The 18,697-nt window shown below is 42.4% G+C and overlaps 4 pseudogenes; all 4 read right to left on the reverse strand.

The window, feature by feature from the left end:
• Positions 1–6,121: 6,121 nt before the first annotated feature.
• On the reverse strand, positions 6,122–6,342 carry LOC142654066 (U2 spliceosomal RNA; annotated as a pseudogene).
• Positions 6,343–13,780: 7,438 nt separating this feature from the next.
• On the reverse strand, positions 13,781–13,939 carry LOC142654475 (U2 spliceosomal RNA; annotated as a pseudogene).
• A 457-nt stretch (positions 13,940–14,396) lies between these two features.
• Positions 14,397–14,462, reverse strand: LOC142654745 (U2 spliceosomal RNA; annotated as a pseudogene).
• A 1,200-nt stretch (positions 14,463–15,662) lies between these two features.
• LOC142654558 (U2 spliceosomal RNA) lies at positions 15,663–15,783 on the reverse strand (annotated as a pseudogene).
• Positions 15,784–18,697: the final 2,914 nt, after the last annotated feature.

Here is an 18,697-nt window from a genome sequence, read left to right on the forward strand (position 1 = left end):
CTAGAAGATATAGATGGATCTGAAGAAGATCACATTGATATTATCCCCGAATATACAGGATTACGGAAAAAAAGTAGTACTATGCCAAGCATTTACTCTAATAGATATACGCAGGCTTTCTTGGAGGCAATGCTCAGAGATATTGGTCTCATCGACTGGTCCTCCTTTTTGTGTGAGGACAACTTAACAAAAAAAGAACGAAAGGCTCTGAAAGAATTAATAAATGAAAAAAATATAGTGATAAAACCGAGTGATAAGGGTGGTAATGTTGTCCTCCTCAAGGAGGAGGATTATGTCGGTGAGATCAAAAGGCAATTAAACACGAATACCTATACCCTTTTGGTAAATAACCCATTAGAAAATATAACTGGAATATTGAATAGAAAGTTAGCCTTTGCATTGGATGAGGGTTTAATTAATAGACATAAATTCCAATATCTGGAGGTGAAAGATCCACGAATACCGACTATCTATTTACTTCCCAAGGTGCATAAAAACAGGAACATGCCACTGGGCAGACCGATTATCTCAGGGTGTGATGGCCCGACTGATCACCTGGGGAGATACATAGATGAGAAGTTAAAACCATTTGTCCGTACATTGCCCTCCTTTGTTTTGGATACAGGAGACCTTTTGAATAAAATCGAGAATCTAACGATCGATGATGATTTCATTTTGGTGGGATTAGATGTGGAATCTCTGTATACATCGATTCCACATAATGTTGGCATGAGAGCTGCTGCACACTTCCTGGAGAGGAGAGGAGGAAATTGGTCTCATCAAAATGAATTTATTATAGAGATGTTGGAATTCATTTTGAATTATAATTGTTTCTCTTTTGATGGCAAGTATTATCGCCAGACACATGGAACGGCCATGGGATCCTCCTGTGCACCATCATATGCCTGCTTACATCTGGGATGGTGGGAGGAATTCATTGTATATCCTCACCCCCTCTTCAGGAAGTGTGCATCTACTTGGCTCAGATATATGGACGATATCCTATTGTGTTGGAAAGGGTCTTTGGATTCTCTTAATGATTTTATTGGGGATCTCAATATTAACAACTTAAATATCCTTTTGACTTTCACTCACATTAGAAATACTATAAGCTTTCTCGACCTTAATATTTATAGGGAGGGGAATAGACTTAAAACAACTACGTATCGAAAACCAACATCGGGTAATACCTTATTGGCAGCAAGTAGTCATCATCTGCCCTCTCAAATTAGGGGGATCCCAACCAGTGAGTTCCTTCGAATTCGACGGAATTGCACTGATTTTGAAAACTTTAAAAATGAAGCTCAAGACCTATCCTCCCGCTTTAAAAATAGGGGGTATTCTAAAAAATTTATTAAAAAAGGATATAATAGAGCACTTAGACAAAATAGAGAGGAAATCATGAAGAGAGACAAAAGGGACAATAGTGACAACAGAGTTCGATTCATCTCTAGGTATGGGTCCCATTGGAATATATTGCGGCATCTTATGATAAAGAACTGGCCACATTTAATATTGGATAAAAGAATCAATGCAATAGTTGGGAATATTCCAAGTATGGTCCCCAAAAGGGCCCCTACACTAAGGGATAAACTGGTCAGCTCGGAATTTAAGAGAAATACCCCAGAAAGGGTCCTATGGTTGCAAAAACGGCCAAAGGGAATGTTTAAGTGTGGCTCGTGTAGATGCTGTAAGTATGTAATAAAATCAGATACTTTTTCCGATAGTGAACACAAAAGGGAATTTAAAGTTTACAATTTTATCAATTGTCGCTCAACGATGGTTGTATATTCTGTCACCTGCCCATGTGGGAAACAATATATCGGCAAAACGAAACGCGAGTTACATATACGTATAAGTGAACACATTTTAGATATCACTAAGGGGGAAATGAAGAATCAGCACACTTCAAGACACACCATGGACAGTCACCTACAGGCTTGAAATTCATGGGAATTTATCAATTATTTGAAGACAGAAGAGGGGGCGATCGAAATCGTATACTCCTACAAAAGGAAACTATGTGGATTTACACGTTGGGTACCCTAAATCCCAAGGGACTAAATAACGAAATAAAATTTAATATGTTCCTTTGAGCATTAAGTGTTGGGAGCGGGTTGATTGCTGCTGGGATGGCTGCTTACCAGCATTCAGAGCGGTTTCCACTTGCCCCCTATTATTAAAAATTAAATGGTTAATGTTTATTCCCAATGGGCAATATAAAAACTGTATGGTGCCAATAAATGGGTCTAATTTCGTTTTCCTATGGTCCCTTGAAGCAAATGGTGATTACGGTATATATGGAATATCTTTATCCAAAGGTTCCATTCCTGAGATGTGATGAAAATAATTGAAATTAAGGGGATAAATATGCTCTTGGAATATGGAAGAATTGAATCTTGGGATATATAGATGGCTCTATTTCTACTTTTGGAAGTCCTTGCATCAAAAGATTATGAAATTATCAGATTATGCTGTAGGGGAAATAATCCTCCCCTCTTATAAGTAGGCACCTGTTGTAATGATTAGAGAATATCTTGTTAGTTCCATCCATATAGAATTGTGATATAAATAAAAATTATGCATTAAAATTACATTATTGGAATCTTTTTCCGGCAAATTAGTAATGGATTTTGCGGACTCTCGGGGTGGGTGGGGACACGGGTTCTATTGCCTTTTTAGGCATGGGACCTATTTCCCTGCCCTCCCTCAGATACTGTATAATCTAATTTATGCATAAGGCTATATAAAAAGTGAGAAATTAGCTATATGGTTAGAATGGACTCATGGGGGAATTCTGATTGTTTCCCTATGAGTCAGTAATAAATATACAATCTGTAGCAAATTTATTATCAGATATTACACCGTCCCATGCTATTAGTATCGGACCCGATTTACTATCTGAACTATTTTGAAGACATACCACTGATCCTCTACCATGTGTTAATAAACATAATATCTTATAGATATAGATTGATAATAAAATGAATTATCTATTTGTTCTGAATAAAACGTAAAGGAAATTTTTTCGAATGAATTATAAATTACAAATAAATGTACTGTGTAAAGATGATTGGATATAATCTATATATAGATATAAAATAAAGCCTCTTGACACTTGCAATTGAGGAACCAATAAAAAATGTTGGGACACTATAAATACAATGTCCTTGGCTACACTTGCTAAACGGCTCTGAGGAAATCCCGTGCAGGGATGAAACGCGTCAGCTGACCTAATCAAGCTTGACAGGTAGTGACGTCTAAACCTGGCCCTGCAAATCCCTGACTAAATTTGGAGACATCATATGGAAGGGGATACCATGTGAATTGAAATTCACCTTACTGCCGGCATATGCTCTTGCCCTCCTGGACCTTGTGCCTCTTGGTGTACGGTGTGGAATAAGTGCATACACAGAAGAAAACAAAAAGTCATCGGACGTTGCGGTGGAGCTTTAAGGATGTTGAGAAACAAACGACCATACAGCTTGGAACTTGCCTTTGGAAAGCCTTTTTCGTCCCGCCCGTGAACTGACTGCTCCCGCACATGGATCACAGATGCTCACCGGAAAATTAGAGGTAAAAACGCAAGTTACCATATAAAATCTTGGAAGGATCGAGTGGGATATATTTAGACCTTTGGGTCTATTTAATAGACTGCCTACTACTATTGATCCCCTTCAAAATCCAAGGTCGTATGATGAGGGAAGAGTTAAACAACATAAAAAATCTGCCGTTAAATTAGCTTATGTGTTATGGGATGGCCAATTTCCCAGGACGGGAATTACACTATATAGGAGATTCTTACCCCAAAAAATATTTCTATCTGTTATAAATGGGAATGGTGGCCACCTTGAGGATAAAAAATACATTTCGTTAAAAAACGCAAGTGTGAATACAACCTAGCGATTGTTCCAAATGTATTATCTGTCCCTATGCTTAGGGAGAACATATGTATCATATGAGTGATTTAATTAATATATAAAGGTGTATCAGATTACATGTCATCCTTTCCTGGCCAGGAGATTTTTTAAAAATTTTGTATGTATATATTTATATATCTGAAAATATTTGGAGGTTTAAATAAAACTAATTTCTTATAAATTTGTATTTACCTGAGAGTGCTTTGATATATTTCTGGATTTTTTTCTTTTTCTTTTTTTTTTCTTTTCTTTTTTGTTTTATATCTTCTTCAGAAATGGCACCGTGCTATATGTATATTGCATTTTAGGGTATGTTGATTGGTTATGGTTTAGCCATAACCAGTATCTTTTTTATGATAAGTAATATAGCCCCTGAACCCTGCAACAGAAAAATTTGCAGGAGGGTGAATGAAGCCTCCTACACAAGTAGAGTCCATTCTGAAGCGGACAAAAAACCTGAGCTTACAATTGTAAATGCACAACACATTAGTGAGTTTGTCCCCACCACGCACATGTTCACAAAAGTGTTTCAGAAAGTTCTCAATCAGGTCCACACTTATATAGGGGTTGTATACATGGACAACTACCATCTTCTCCTGCAGCCCAAACAACGGTGTTACTTTTATCCCGGCCAGCAATGAGTCATTTGCATAAGTTCTCAGCCATTCAAAAACATGTAGACACCTTCCCCCATTTTCAAAAGTGACTTCGTAAATACCTCTCCGTGGGAACTCACACTGAAGATTTCCTCCTTATGGACTCAGATCTTCCTCATCATGATATCCCGAATCAGGTATACAACATTGTTCATTAGCATGTCCGTGGGACTCACCTCCAAACGAATAGTATTCTTTCCAGCCATGATGCACCTGTCAGTCGTAGACCACAGAAATAGAAATTCCTCCTGCTCCGGAAGTCACCCAAGAACTCGCCCCCCAGCTACGTCAGGACGAACCTTGATCGTAGCCAAAAGGCCGAGAAGCGATAACCCGAATGTGGCGCGCCTTGACAGAGCCTGCCCAATACTGCTTGCTGTTCACCCCTTGCAGCGATTCAGCCTACTCCTAGGCACTTCCATGGGGCCCTGCCGACTCACACAGGCAGCCAGGCGGAAGGTGAAAATAGGCCACAGAGGAAGCTAGACAGCCTTTGCTTCTTTTGCTTGCACCACAATGCTGTGCCGAAAGCAGGGGAATCTACATAAAAACGACCTTCCTGGCAACGCCCAAGTGCCCTCCTGTCGTGCAGACAAACGCTAGCAGCAGCAGCAAGTGCTTGCCCACAGCCACCCCTTCTCCCTTCACGCCTTTGATCACCTGCAATACAGTGCCTGCTGACCAGCACTGACCAACACTGCCTGGGCCCAGGCTTGTCTGTCTGAGGTCCCATTATGAGGTCATAAAGCTTGCTCTCAGCTCTTAGGGCTCCACTATGACACGCGCAAAGTTCCATCACAACTTTATATTAGATGTTGCTGCTCAGTCAGTCACTCAGTGTTGCCTAGGAGGGCAACACTGCAACATGTGCCCCCCGTGTTGTCTGCACAGCTAGCTGCCTCCAGGAGGCCACAAGAGGGAAACAGGGGACTGCGAAATGGCAAATAGGCATCCTCCAACTTTACAGACACCTTCTTCTCCTTCCTCCTACAACCTCCATCCTTGCACAGTTTGTTATTCTTCCTGGTAACATAGTAACAAATCCAAATTGGTGGTCTCTTTGTAGGCAAGGGTTTGTTGCAACTTCAATTCTTACTTCTTTGAAATGTAGTGAGGACAGCTCATTCCATCACATCCATATAGTGTACACAGGTAGGTCCATTATGGCGGCTGCAATGGCTGCTTGCTGTTCCCCTACTCCACTCTTCCACTATTCCACTACTTGACTGTGGTGCTGCATCAATCAGTGGCTGTGGGTTGACTGAGTGACTGGCTGGCTCAGGTGCAGCTCTTTAACTTGGCGGAAGGTGAATGAGCTGTTCCAAATTGAAATGCTGGAACACAGAAACACACACAACACAAGAGGTGGCAATCTGTTAATGAAGTAATTTAATAATTAGGTCATTCATTAGCACACATGACAAAAATGCATTGTACAACAGGCGTTCAAATAATGGAATTTAAGGAGATATCCAATGTGCAAGAAACAAACAATGGCAAATGTAAAAAGCACTTTTCAAATCTGATTTTAGTGACTGGTTTAGGAAAGGGTGCACCGGTCCTGGAGATACTGCAATACCAGGTCAATGCGTGGAGTGGACAGAGCAAGCTCTATTTTCATCTCCCTGTTCTAAAAATCCATTTAATATATGGTCCCCAGATAGGGGACGTATCAGATATTAAACTGATAAGAACAGATTTTTTTTTCAGTTGGCTACCCCCTCGCGGGGGTGTCAATGATTTATTACTTAAAATTCAAAAAACATTTACAATAAATTACAGCTTTTTACAATGAATTACAGTAATAAAATCAATTTACATAAAAACACATAAAAGGGGACATGGTGGCAAATTCTTATATATTGGAGTTCCATTCTTTTACAAACCATTTATTTGAAAGGGTGGCATTTCTTTTTTTATCTAATAAATAATAAATGTACATCTCGCTAAAACAAAGACCTAAAACATCGTCAACAGATAAAACATCGTGCTTAAAAATCAGGATGTTCCTGGCCTTCCACAGAGCTTCTTTTACGCAGTTCATCGTCTTCCATGCAATAGTCTTTTGGTTCGCGGTTGGGCATCCAAAGAGTCCATATAGAATCATTTCGTAACTCAAGTCCTTTAGGTCTGCCATCTTCTTCATTAGAGGGAATATCTTTATCCAAATATGTTTTGTAAAATCACAAGTCCAAAAAATATGACGCACGGTCTCCTCAGCCTGGCAGCCTTCCCTCGGACAGATAGCAGACCTCGCGAATCCTCTCCTGAATTGGAATGCCCGGCATGGAAGACATTGATGAACGCAGCTCCAGGCCAGGTCCATCTGTGTATTAAAAAGATAAAACACATTAACCATTTTGAAGATAAAAGCACAGCGTTCATTATTAAAATTTTCAATATTAGTGACGACTTCATTTCCTCTTATGTCTTTTATAAGTTTCTTACTGTTTATCATGTCATTAAAATTTTTCCCTTTAAAATTAAACAAGGCCACTATTTTCTCTAAAATCACGTAATTTGCTGGTAGATTAAAAGCATAAGGTGAGGTTAAAACAATTTCAAACCACCCCATCCTTCGCATAAAAAACCCAGTATTAAAACGTAGAAAATAAGACCAATGATGTTGTTTAAAAAGAGAATTAAGACAGAAACAAAAGTACTTGATTAAAAGAAACCTATTAAAATCTGGAAAGTCTTTGCCACCCTTTGGTTTGATTTTCATTACCGTCTCACGTTTAAGTTTCTCCATTCTGGAACTCCAAAAGAAGGTAAAACAAGCTTTAGTAATTTTTCTTAATAAAACCGTGGGAGGAGGGAAAACCATGCTTAAGTATAAAAGCAAAGGTAAAATTATCATTTTAATTATTAAAATTTTTCCCTCCATGGTAAGCTTCCTCATGTTCCACATGCATATTTTTTGATTTACCTTCTGCGCCACCATGTCCCAACTGATAAAACCATTGTCGTACTCACTGAAGGAGACACCTAAAATTTTAATATTATCAGACACAGGAACCGGTATATCTCTAGGAGCCATGCTTCCTATGTTTAAAATATGACTCTTGCTGAAGTTTACTTTAAAACCGGAAGCACAGCAATAAAACTCAATTTGCCTAAGGGTTCTCTGAAGCGACAGGGCGTCCCTACATAAAACCGCCACATCATCCATGTACCCCACTGCTTTGGCCTCTACGCCGCCTCCCCCGGGCAGGGGGACTCCACGGATACACTTATCGCGGCGAATTGCGCATAACAGAGGCTCCAATGCACATATAAAAAGCAGTGGGGACAAGGGACACCCCTGCTTCACCCCAGAGTTTAAAAATACGTCCTGTGTCTTAAAACCATTCACTAAAATTTTGCTGGTGCATTCTCTGTAAAAGGCTTTAATAGATAATAAAAATCCTTCAGGTATACCCATACGTTCTAAAACCTTAAAAAGATAAAAATGAGAGACACGGTCGAACACCTTCTCAAAGTCTATAGATAAAATGGCTAATTTACCTTTTCTAGACCTCGTGTCCTCAATCACGTCTTTTATTAGGTTTAAATTATCCCAGATGCTGCGGCCTGGCACCCCACACACCTGGTCAGAGTGTATAATGTGGGGTATTATGGCTTTTAATCTATTTGCACATATTTTAGCCATAATTTTGTAGTCGCTATTTAGAAGGGTTATTGGTCTCCAATTCTTTAAAACTGCGATGTCACCCGTCTTATACAGCAGGGAGACCTCACCCTTCCGCCAGGACTTAGGCAGCATCTTGGTTTTAAAAACATCAGAAAAAAGGTTAAAAAGATCCTCTTTTAAAATGTCATAAAATTTTACATAAAACTCACTGGGTATACCGTCCGGTCCGGGAACTTTCCCTGTTTTAAAACTCTTAACAGTTTCTAAAACCTCCTGCTCCGTCAGCTCCTGTAATAAAAAATTCTGGGAGACAGGGTCTAAAACAGTAGTAATCTCCTTCAGTGAGTCACGCATAAAATTATGATCCACAGTCTTAACATTAAAAAGGTCAGTGTAAAACTCATGAACTTTACTTAAAAGACCCTGTACATCTGACACACCTTCTAGATTTTTAATAATTGCCTTTTTGTTATTCATTTTCTTAAAAAAGTACCTGGAGCAGGTCTCGTTCTCCTCCACATGTTGTATTTTTGAACGGAATATAATCTCTTTACCTTTCTGCTCCAGGCACTGGGCTATCTCCTTTTTCAAATTGGTGATGTCATCTTTAACGTCTATGTCATGATCTTGCATTTTGTACAGGGTCTGCAGACGGGTATTGAGAATTTAAAAAAAAGCGTATTTCTCTTTGGCTTTCGCCACGCTTTTCTTAATAAAAAAATCTTTAATTTTCTTTTTCATTTTCTCCCACCATGCACTGATGGGAGTACGTGTGTCTCTTACCCGCCTGCTTTCTTGGTAAAATTCAATAAAATCTGCTAAAACCTGTGGATCGTCTAAAAGGGAAACATTCATCTTCCAGGACTTTTTACATACAATATTATTAAGATCATGCTTTACTTTAAAAGATAAAAGCCTGTGATCTGAAAACACATTGGTTAAAACTTCACAATTAAAAGGAAGTAAATTTTCAGAACAAAAGATAAAATCAATCCTGGAACTACAGGTGGCATTGCTCCAGGTAACGCCGGCTTCCTCTGGACTGCTCCTGTTACATTCTTTGTATATGTCTTTTAATTTAAAATCAGTCACGATATCCTTGAGCAGTCCAGAGGTCTTGTCATAGTTCCTACTCGTACTGTTGGTAAGCCGGCATTCTCCTCTCAGGATACAATTAAAATCACCTGCGAGGATAAAAGGCTCAGATGTGTTGATAAAAAGCGGTAAAACCTCCAACATCCTCGCTCTTTCGTTCTTTTCTGGTGATCCGTAAAAATTTAAAAACTGCCACTTTACACCATCAATAAAAGCTTTAACCATTAAAATACGTCCTGGTAAGATTTCTTGAATAAAATCAATTAAAACGTTTCCCTTAAAAAGAATGGCGACCCCTGCTGATCTGGACTCGTTGGATCCAGACCAGACGGATGGACCATACTTCCAATCCTTTTTGTAATTTTCATATCTCATTGTATGGGGAATGCCGCACTCCTGCAGGAAAAATACAGAGGCTGCCAGGCAAGATAAAAAATTGAAGAGAGCAACCCTTCTCACTTTTGACTTGGCGCCCCTCACGTTGAGGGAGATTCCCTTGAGCTCAGACATCGTGGAGAGTAAAAAGCAAAATTCTGATTTTAAAATAATAAATAATAGGCGTACTTAAAATCAGATTGCTCCTCCACCAGCAATACCCGAAACCTCACTTGAACTCATGGCCCCGCCCTCATCCGACTCAACTGAAAAGAGGGACGAGGCAGGAGAAGAACTACTGTCGCTGAGAGCTGAGCCAGCAACACTCACCTCATACACGGGGAGCCCAGACTCGCACAGCCTCACCTGGGTCTCTCTCGGTTGACCGACTGGGTCCATGTCTGGTGGGTCCCCCAAGGGCCCCGCCTCTCCCCCCTGGGCCCGTGAAGGCCGGTCTAGAGGGGGAGGTTGTGCGCATGGCGGGGTGTCCGATAATACGGAGGGAGCAGTGCCCGTCCTCCTCACCAGTCCAGGCGAGGAGGGGGTCCCAGGAGGAGCCACATCTTTCCGCACGGACGTATCCATCTGCTCCTCCCCTGTCTCCCTCCTACTGGCACGCTCTTGCTTCCCCTTTTTACGGGGACCCACCTGTACCCAGTTTTCTCCTTCCGAGTCGGTCTCTAGAGACCCAGGATTAGGAGCAGGCCCGGCACCGCCTGTGCAACCAGCCGTCTGGGATGCCACCGGTTCATCGATGGCCTGCTCCTTTTCTGCCTTCCTCTTGGCCTGCCGTTTTTCCTTGGCGCTGGGCTCATTTTTATCCCCTGAGGTCGCTGGCTGAGAGGCACCTGTTTTGGCTTCGGCTAGCCGTACTCTTGAAGCCCAGGTACCTCTCTGCTCTTTCGCCGCAACAGCTTGTTCTCCTCCTTGAGGACGGGACTGCTCTGCTGGTGGAGCACGTGGGGGCACCTCGGGTTGCTCATCTTCTTCGCCTCGGTACCTATGTGGACAAGCATAATAAAGATGACCAGTTTTTTGACAAAAATTGCATTTTTTCTCTTCTGTACATTCTCTCATTGTGTGTTGTTTACTTCCACAGTTCCTGCAGGTGACATCGCAGTTAAAACTGGTATGTCCATAGGTACCGCAGGCCCTGCAGAAGTTTGGCATTCCTGAGAAATAGAGGTCGCCATTCACATTCCCAAGTTTAAAACGAGCAGGTGGTAGCTTCGTTTCTTGGGTGGAGGGGTCCTTTATTAGCGTAACAATAAATTTCCATTTGACGGTCCACACACCGCACTCGTTCATAACTCTCCCCAGCAGCTTAACGTTCTTAAAGTATGCAGCAAGAAACGCCGCCACTTCCTGATCTTTCACGTATGGGGAATACATTTTAATCACTACGAGTTTGGTTACTTCAAAAGCGTGTTCAATTACCTGGACTCCCAAGGCCATGAGTTCACCTTGTTGCCTCTCAGCTTTTCCCATGGCATCACGGAGGATTCCTTCTCCCATAAAGGTCACATCGTACACTCCACGCCTTGGGTAGTCCTGGATCGCCAAAATCTCGTTCTTGTGGACCGCCAACCGCTTTTCCAAAATATCATGGACAAGGAACTTGAGACCACGAAGACCGCCTCCACCCTCTGCCAAGATAAATCTTGCAGTATTCTTCAACCGGGCGTATACCGGCACCGCATCAGGTCCGCCTGCCATTTGCGTGGCCAGGTCGGTACCGCACAGCTTGCGCTGCGCCCTTTGGGTTCAAGGAGACACACCAAAGGGCTGGGGGGGGGGATCGCAACTCGTTGTTCAGGACTAAGCCTCTCTTCCAAATAGCAGCACGGGGGTGAAGTCCAGGCGAACCTGGACGATCCCCCGAGGCCGAGAGAGAGGGTACCTGAGCACCTTCTGACTAAAAACCTCCTGTACGAATACACTTGGTCTTAGCCAAAAGGCCGAGAAGCGATAACCCGAATGGGCCGTGCGTTGCCCGAGCCTGTCCGATACTGCTGTTCACCCCTTGCAGCGATTCAGCCTACTCCTAGGCAATTCCATGGGGCCCTGCAGGCTCACACACATTTACAGCTACTAAGCGGGAGGTGAATAAAGGCCGGAGAGGAAGCTACACAGGATTTGCTTCTTTTGCTTGCACCACAATGCAGTGCTGAAAGAGGAGGAATCTACATAAAACCGCCTTCCTGGCAACGCCCAAATGCCCTCCTGCCGTGCAAATACTGGCAGCAGCAGCAGTAAGTGCATGCCCACAGCCACCCCTTGTTCCTTCACACCTTGTATCAGCTTTAATCCAGTCCAGTGCTGCCTGCTGAGCAGCACTGACCAACACTGCCTGGGCCCAGGCTTTTATCTCTGAGGCCCCCCCCCATTATGATGTCAGAAAGCTGGCTCTGGCTCCTCAGGGCTCCACTATGACACGTGCAAAGTTCCGTCTGAACTTTATATAAGACGGTGCGGCTCAGTCAGTCACTCAGTGTTGCCTGAGAGGGCAACACTGCAACAGCCGGCCGCCAGGCTGTCTTTTTTTGCACAGCTAGTTGCCTCCAGGAGGCCACAAGAGGGAGACAAGGGACTGCAAAATGGAAAATAGGCATCCACCAACTTTACAGACAACTTCTCCTTGCTCCTACAACCTCCATCCTTGCACAGTTTGTTATTCTTCCAGGTAACAAAGTAACAAATCCAAATTGCTGCTCTCTTTGTAGGCAAGCAAGGGTTTGTTGCAACTGAAATTCTTACTTCTTCTTGAAATGTAGGGACGACAGTACATTCCATCACATCCATCTAGTGTACACAGGTAGGTCCATTGTGGCGGGCGGGCGGGCGGGCGGCTGCTTTAATGGCTGTTTGCTGTTCCCCTACTCCACTATTTGACTGTGGTGCTGCATCAATCAGTGGCTGGCTCAGGTGCAGCTCTTTAACTTACCTAAAAGGGAGGGCGGAGAGAAGACAAGGAAGGTGAATGAGCTGTTCCAATTTGAAATCCCGGAAACACAGAAACACAGACGACACAAAGCAAGAGGTGTCAATGTATTAATTAATTGCATTTAATAAATGAGCTCATTATCACACATGACTGTACAAATGCATTGTCCAAAAGGTGTTGAAATAATGGGATTAAAAGGGGAGATCCCTTCAGAAAGACAGAAACAATGGCAAAGACAAAAAACACTTTTGGAGTCTGATTTTAGTGAACACATAAGGAAAGGGTGCACCGGTCCTGGAGATACTGCAATACCAGGTCAATGCTTGAAGTGTAAACCTAAAAAAACAACCTCAAAACAGAAGGAACAGGGAGTCCCCACAAACTGCAGAACAACCAAAAAACAAAGGGGACATAACACCCACTATTATACCTATGAATGTATAACTGACACGTATTTTCATAAAATATTATAATCTTTATTAGTACATAATGAATAACAATACGTGATATCAGAAATAATGACAATGATAAAAATAAGTCAGATTCCAAGAACAGCATCAGAGTGGTATAGATGAAATTATACCTGAGGGTATACAGAAACAACCCATCTAGGGACAAAAATGCCAAATCATGCAAACCCCATGAAATATAAAGGACATGTGTAGCTGTAAAAGACAGCAAAAATACACAGCCCACACAAAAGTTGTAACTATAGGTAAATATGAATGGTGAATAGCCATATATATATAACCCTGAATAGAGTACTATCTAATGGGAGGCATTTCACTACAAAAAAATAAACCATACCTATAGACATGGTAGCAGGAGATGGACAATCCGCCTAGACGTGGCACAGAAAAAAGAGCATCTCAGAGGTGCTCTTTTACAGCTACACATGTCCTTTATATTTCATGGGGTTTGCATGATTTGGCATTTTTGTCCCTAGATGGGTTGTTTCTGTATACCCTCAGGTATAATTTCATCTATACCACTCTGATGCTGTTCTTGGAATCTGACTTATTTTTATCATTGTCATTATTTCTGATATCACGTATTGTTATTCATTATGTACTAATAAAGATTATAATATTTTATGAAAATACGTGTCAGTTATACATTCATAGGTATAATAGTGGGTGTTATGTCCCCTTTGTTTTTAGGTTGCAATGCTTGAAGTGGACAGAGCAAGCTCTATTTCCATCTCCCTGTTCTAAAGATCCATTTAATATCTGGTCCCCAGATAGGGAACGTATCAGATATTAAACTGATAAGAACAGATTTTATATATATTTTTTTTTTTTAAAGCCCAAGCCGTGCTTTCTATCACCCAAGTGCATAAAAAGTGCAGAGGAGCCACACAAAGAGTGCACAAGGATGCGGTCTATCGCAGCCCTTCTCTTAAAAGAGAGAGGTCCCGCATAACCATTCCCCGACCCTCCAAACCATAGGCCTAGAGGATCGATGATCTCCCCCCGCCGAAGCTTAGGGAGACCCAAACACACTCCTAGGCTTCTACCTGGGCTGCCACCCCAGTGTCCACCTAGGAGCCTGCATACAGGTTGCACCTCCCCTCCGAAGAAGGGAGGCTGGGTTGCAGGGGAAAACGGAACCAGATGGCCACACATTTTCCCCTTAGACCTCAGGAGGGTCCCAAAAGGGCACCGCATCCCTTTAAACCAAGTGCGTACACCAGAGCGATGACCGTTGTGGTTCCCTGCCCTCACCTCCGCGATCTGTCATCCCCCTACGATGGCCCATCAACCACCGGCAGGGATGATTACTAACCTCAGCTTTAGCAGGTACTACACTTGATCTTAGCCAAAAGGCCGAGAAGCGATAACCCGAAAGTGGCGCGTGTCGGCAGAGCCTGGCCAATACTGCTGTTCACCCCCTTGCAGCGATTCAGCCTACTCCTAGGCACCTCCATGGGGCCCTGCCGGCTCACACACTCACACAAGCAGCCAGGCAGGCAGGCGGGAGGTGAAAAAAGGCCATAGAGGAAGCTAGACAGGCTTTGCTTCTTTTGCTTGCACCACAATGCTGTGCGAAAAGCGGAGGAATCTACATAAAAACGCCTTCCTGGCAATGCCCAGATGCCCTCCTGCCGTGCAGACAAACGCTAGCAGCAGCAATTGCATGCCCACAGCTACCCCTTCTCCCTACACGCCTTTGATCACCTGCAATACAGTGCCTGCTGACAAACACTGACCAACACTGCCTAAGCCCAGGCTTGTCTGTCTGAGGTCCCATTATGATGTCATATAGCTTGCTCTCACTTCTTAGGGCCCCACTATGACACGCGCAAAGTTCCGTCAGAAACTTATATTAGACGTTGCTGCTCAGTCAGTCACTCAGTGTTGCCTAGGAGGGCTACACTGCAACATGTGCCCCCCGTGTTGTCTGCACAGCTAGCCTCCAGGAGGCCACAAGAGGGAGACAGGGGACTGCAAAATGGCAAATAGGCATCATCCCCAAACTTTATGGACACCTTCTTCTCCTTCCTCCTACAACCTCCATCCTTGCACAGTTTGTTATTCTTCCAGGTAACATAGTAACAAATCCAAATTGGTGGTCTCCTTGTAGGCAAGCGTTTGTTGCAACTTCAATTCTTACTTCTTTGAAATGTAGGGAGGAGAGCTCATTCCATCACATCCATCTAGTATACACAGGTAGGTCCATTGTGGCGGCTGCTTTAATGGCTGCTCCCCTACTCCACTCCACTATTCCACTAGTTGACGGTGCTGCTGCATCAATCAGTGGCTGTGGGTTGACTGAGTGACTGGCTGGCTTAGGTGCAGCTCTTTAAGGTGAATGAGCTGTTCCAAATTGAAATGCTGGAAACACACACAACACAAGAGGTGGCAATCTGTTAATGAAGTAATTTAATAATTAGGTCATTCATTAGCACACATGACAAAAATGCATTGTACAACAGGCGTTCAAATAATGGGATTAAAGGAGAGATCCAATGTGCAAGAAACAAACAATGGCAAATGCAAAAAGCACTTTTTAAATCTGATTTTAGTGACTGGTTTAGGAAAGGGTGCACCGGTCCTGGAGACACTGCAATACCAGGTCAATGCGTGGAGTGGACAGAGCAAGCTCTATTTCCATCTCCCTGTTCTAAAAATCCATTTAACCCCTTCCCTCTTTAGCCACTTTTGACCTTCCTGACAGAGCCTCATTTTTCAAATCTGACATGTGTCACTTTATGTGATAATAACGTCGGAATGCTTTCCCCTATCCAAGCGATTCTGAGAATGTTTTCTCATGACACATTGCACTTTAAGTTACTGGCAAAATGTGCTCGATATGTTCAGTATTTAATTGTGAAAAACACCCAAATTTTGCGAAAAATTGCAAAAATTTGAATTTTTCTCAATTTAAATGTATCTGCTTGTAAGACAGGCAGCCATACCACACAAAATTGTTCCTAATTAATATCCCCCATATGTCTACTTCAGATTGGCATCATTTTTTGAACATCCTTTTATTATTCTATGACATCACAAAGCTTAGAACTTTAGCAGCAATTTCTCACATTTTCAAGAAAATTTCAAAAGGCTATTTTTACAGGGGCCTGTTCAGTTGTGAAGTGGCTTTGAGGGCCTTATATATTAGAAATCCCCAAAAAGTCACCCCATTTTAAAAACTTCACTCCTCAAAGTATTCAAAACAGCATTTAGAAAATGTGTTAACCCTTTACACATTTTACAGGAAGTAAAGCAAAGTAGAGGTGAAATTTACAAATTTCATATTTTCTTGCAGAAATAAATTTTTAATTAAATTTTTTTTTTATAACACAGAAGGTTTTACCAGAGAAATGCAACTCAATATTTGTTGCCCAGTTTCTGCAGTTTTAGGAAATATCCCACATGTGGCTGTAGCGTGCTACTGGACTGAATCACCGGCCTCAGAAGCAAAGGAGCACCTAGAGGATTTTGGGGCCTTATTTTTGTTAGAATATATTTTAGGCACCATGTCTGGTTTGAAGGGCTCTTGCGGTGCCAAAACAGTCAAAATCCCCCAAAAGTGACCCCATCTGGGAAACTCCACACCTCAAGGAAATTATCTAGGGGTATAGTGAGCATTTTGACAGGTTTTTTACAGAAATTATTGGAAGTCGGCCGTGAAAATTAAAATCAAAGAAAATGTAGGTTTAGCGATTTATTTTCTAATTTCCACAAAGACTAAAGGAGAAAAAGTACCGCAAAATTTGTAAAGTAATTTCTCCCGAGTGAAACAATACCCCACATGTGGCTTTTGGAGCTCAAATTTAGCAGGAATGGTTTGCGGAGGCCATGTCACATTTACATAGCCCCTGAGGGGACAAAACAGTGGAAACCCCCCACAAGTGACCCCATTTCGGAAACTACACCCATTGAGGAAATTATCTAGGGGTAGAGTGAGCGATTTGACCCCACAATTTTTTTTGCAGAAATTATTGGAAGTAGGCCCTGAAAATGTAGGTTTAGCTAATTTTTTCTCATTTCCACAAGGACTGAAGGAGAAAAAGCACCACAAAATTTGTAAAGGAATTTCTCCCGAGTAAAACAATACCCCATATGTGGTAATATCCGGCTGTTTGAACACACGGCAGGGCTTAGAAGGGAAAGAGCACTATTTGGCTTTTGGAGATCACATTTAGCAGGAGGCCAGGTCACATTTGCAAAGCCCCTGAGGGGACAAAACAATGAAAACGCCCAAAAAGTTACTCCATTTAGGAATTCATCTAGGGATGTTTTTGACCCCACAGATGTTTCATAGAATTTATTAGAATTGGGCAATGAAAATGAAAACAATCCTTTTTCTTCAATTAGACGTAGCTTTAGCGCAAAATTTTTCATTTTCTCGACAAATAAAGGGGAAAAAGAACCCAACATTTGTAAAGCAATTTCTCCCGAGTACGGCAATACCCCATATGTGGTCATAAACTGCTGTTAGGACACACGGCAGGGCTCAGAAGGGAAGGAGCGCCATTTGGAGTGCAGATGTTGCTGGATTGGTTTTTGGGCGCCTGTGGGCCCAAAACAGTGGAAACCCCCCAGAAGTGACCCCATTTTGGAAACTACACCCCTCAATGCATTTACCAAGGGGTGTAGTAAGCATTTTAACCCTGCAGGTGTTTTGTAGAAATTAGTGTGCACTCAATGTTGCAGCGTGAAAATGGGATTTTTTCCATAGATATGTGGATATGTGGTGCCCAGCTTGTGCCACCATAACAAGACAGCTCTCTAATTATTATGCGGTGTTTCCCGGTTTTAAAAACACCCTACATGGGGCAATAATCTTTTGCCTGGACATTCGACCAGGCTCAGGAGTGAGAGAGTACCATGTAAAATTGAGGCCTAATTTGTCGATTTACAAAGTATTGGTTCACAACTGCAGAGGCTTTAGATGTGAAATAATAAAAAGAAACCCCTGAGAAGTGTCCCCATTTGGAAACGACACCCCTCAAGGCATTTATTAAGAGGTGTAGTGAGCATTTTCACCCCACGTGTCTTTTCCATAAATGATTGCACTGCGGATGATGCAAATTAAAAAGTTATATTTTTCCCTATATATGCCATATCAGTGGCAAATATGTCATGCCCAGCTTATGACGCTGGAGACACACACTCCAAAAATTGTTAAAAGGGTTCTCCCGGGTATGACAATGCCATATATGTGGAAGGAAACTGCTGCTTGGGCACATTGTAGGGTTCAGAGCGGAGGGAGCGCCATTTGGCTTTTGGAGAGCAGATTTTGCTTGGTAGTAGATTCGTTTGAGTATTGCTGGTGTTTCCATTTATAATGTGGGGGTACATGTAAGTTGGGCAGAGTAAATCAGGGGCATAGTCAAGTGGCATAATAATGGGGTAAAAAAACAATAAAATGATCCATAGATGTGTGTTACGCTGTGAAGCAATCCTTTCTGCACAGGCCGGTGTCGCACTGATATATGGCGTCCTTTCTTATCCCCCTTTTGGTCCACACTCCGCACCTTTGCAGTTTGGGGAAGTTTGCTGGGAAAGTGTTGTCCTGGTATAATACGGGCGCCCTCGCTTCTAGCAGATATGTTTGAGTCCACCCC

This window comes from Rhinoderma darwinii, chromosome 5, assembly GCF_050947455.1.
Source record: "Rhinoderma darwinii isolate aRhiDar2 chromosome 5, aRhiDar2.hap1, whole genome shotgun sequence".
In the NCBI taxonomy this organism is placed as follows: domain Eukaryota; kingdom Metazoa; phylum Chordata; class Amphibia; order Anura; family Rhinodermatidae; genus Rhinoderma; species Rhinoderma darwinii.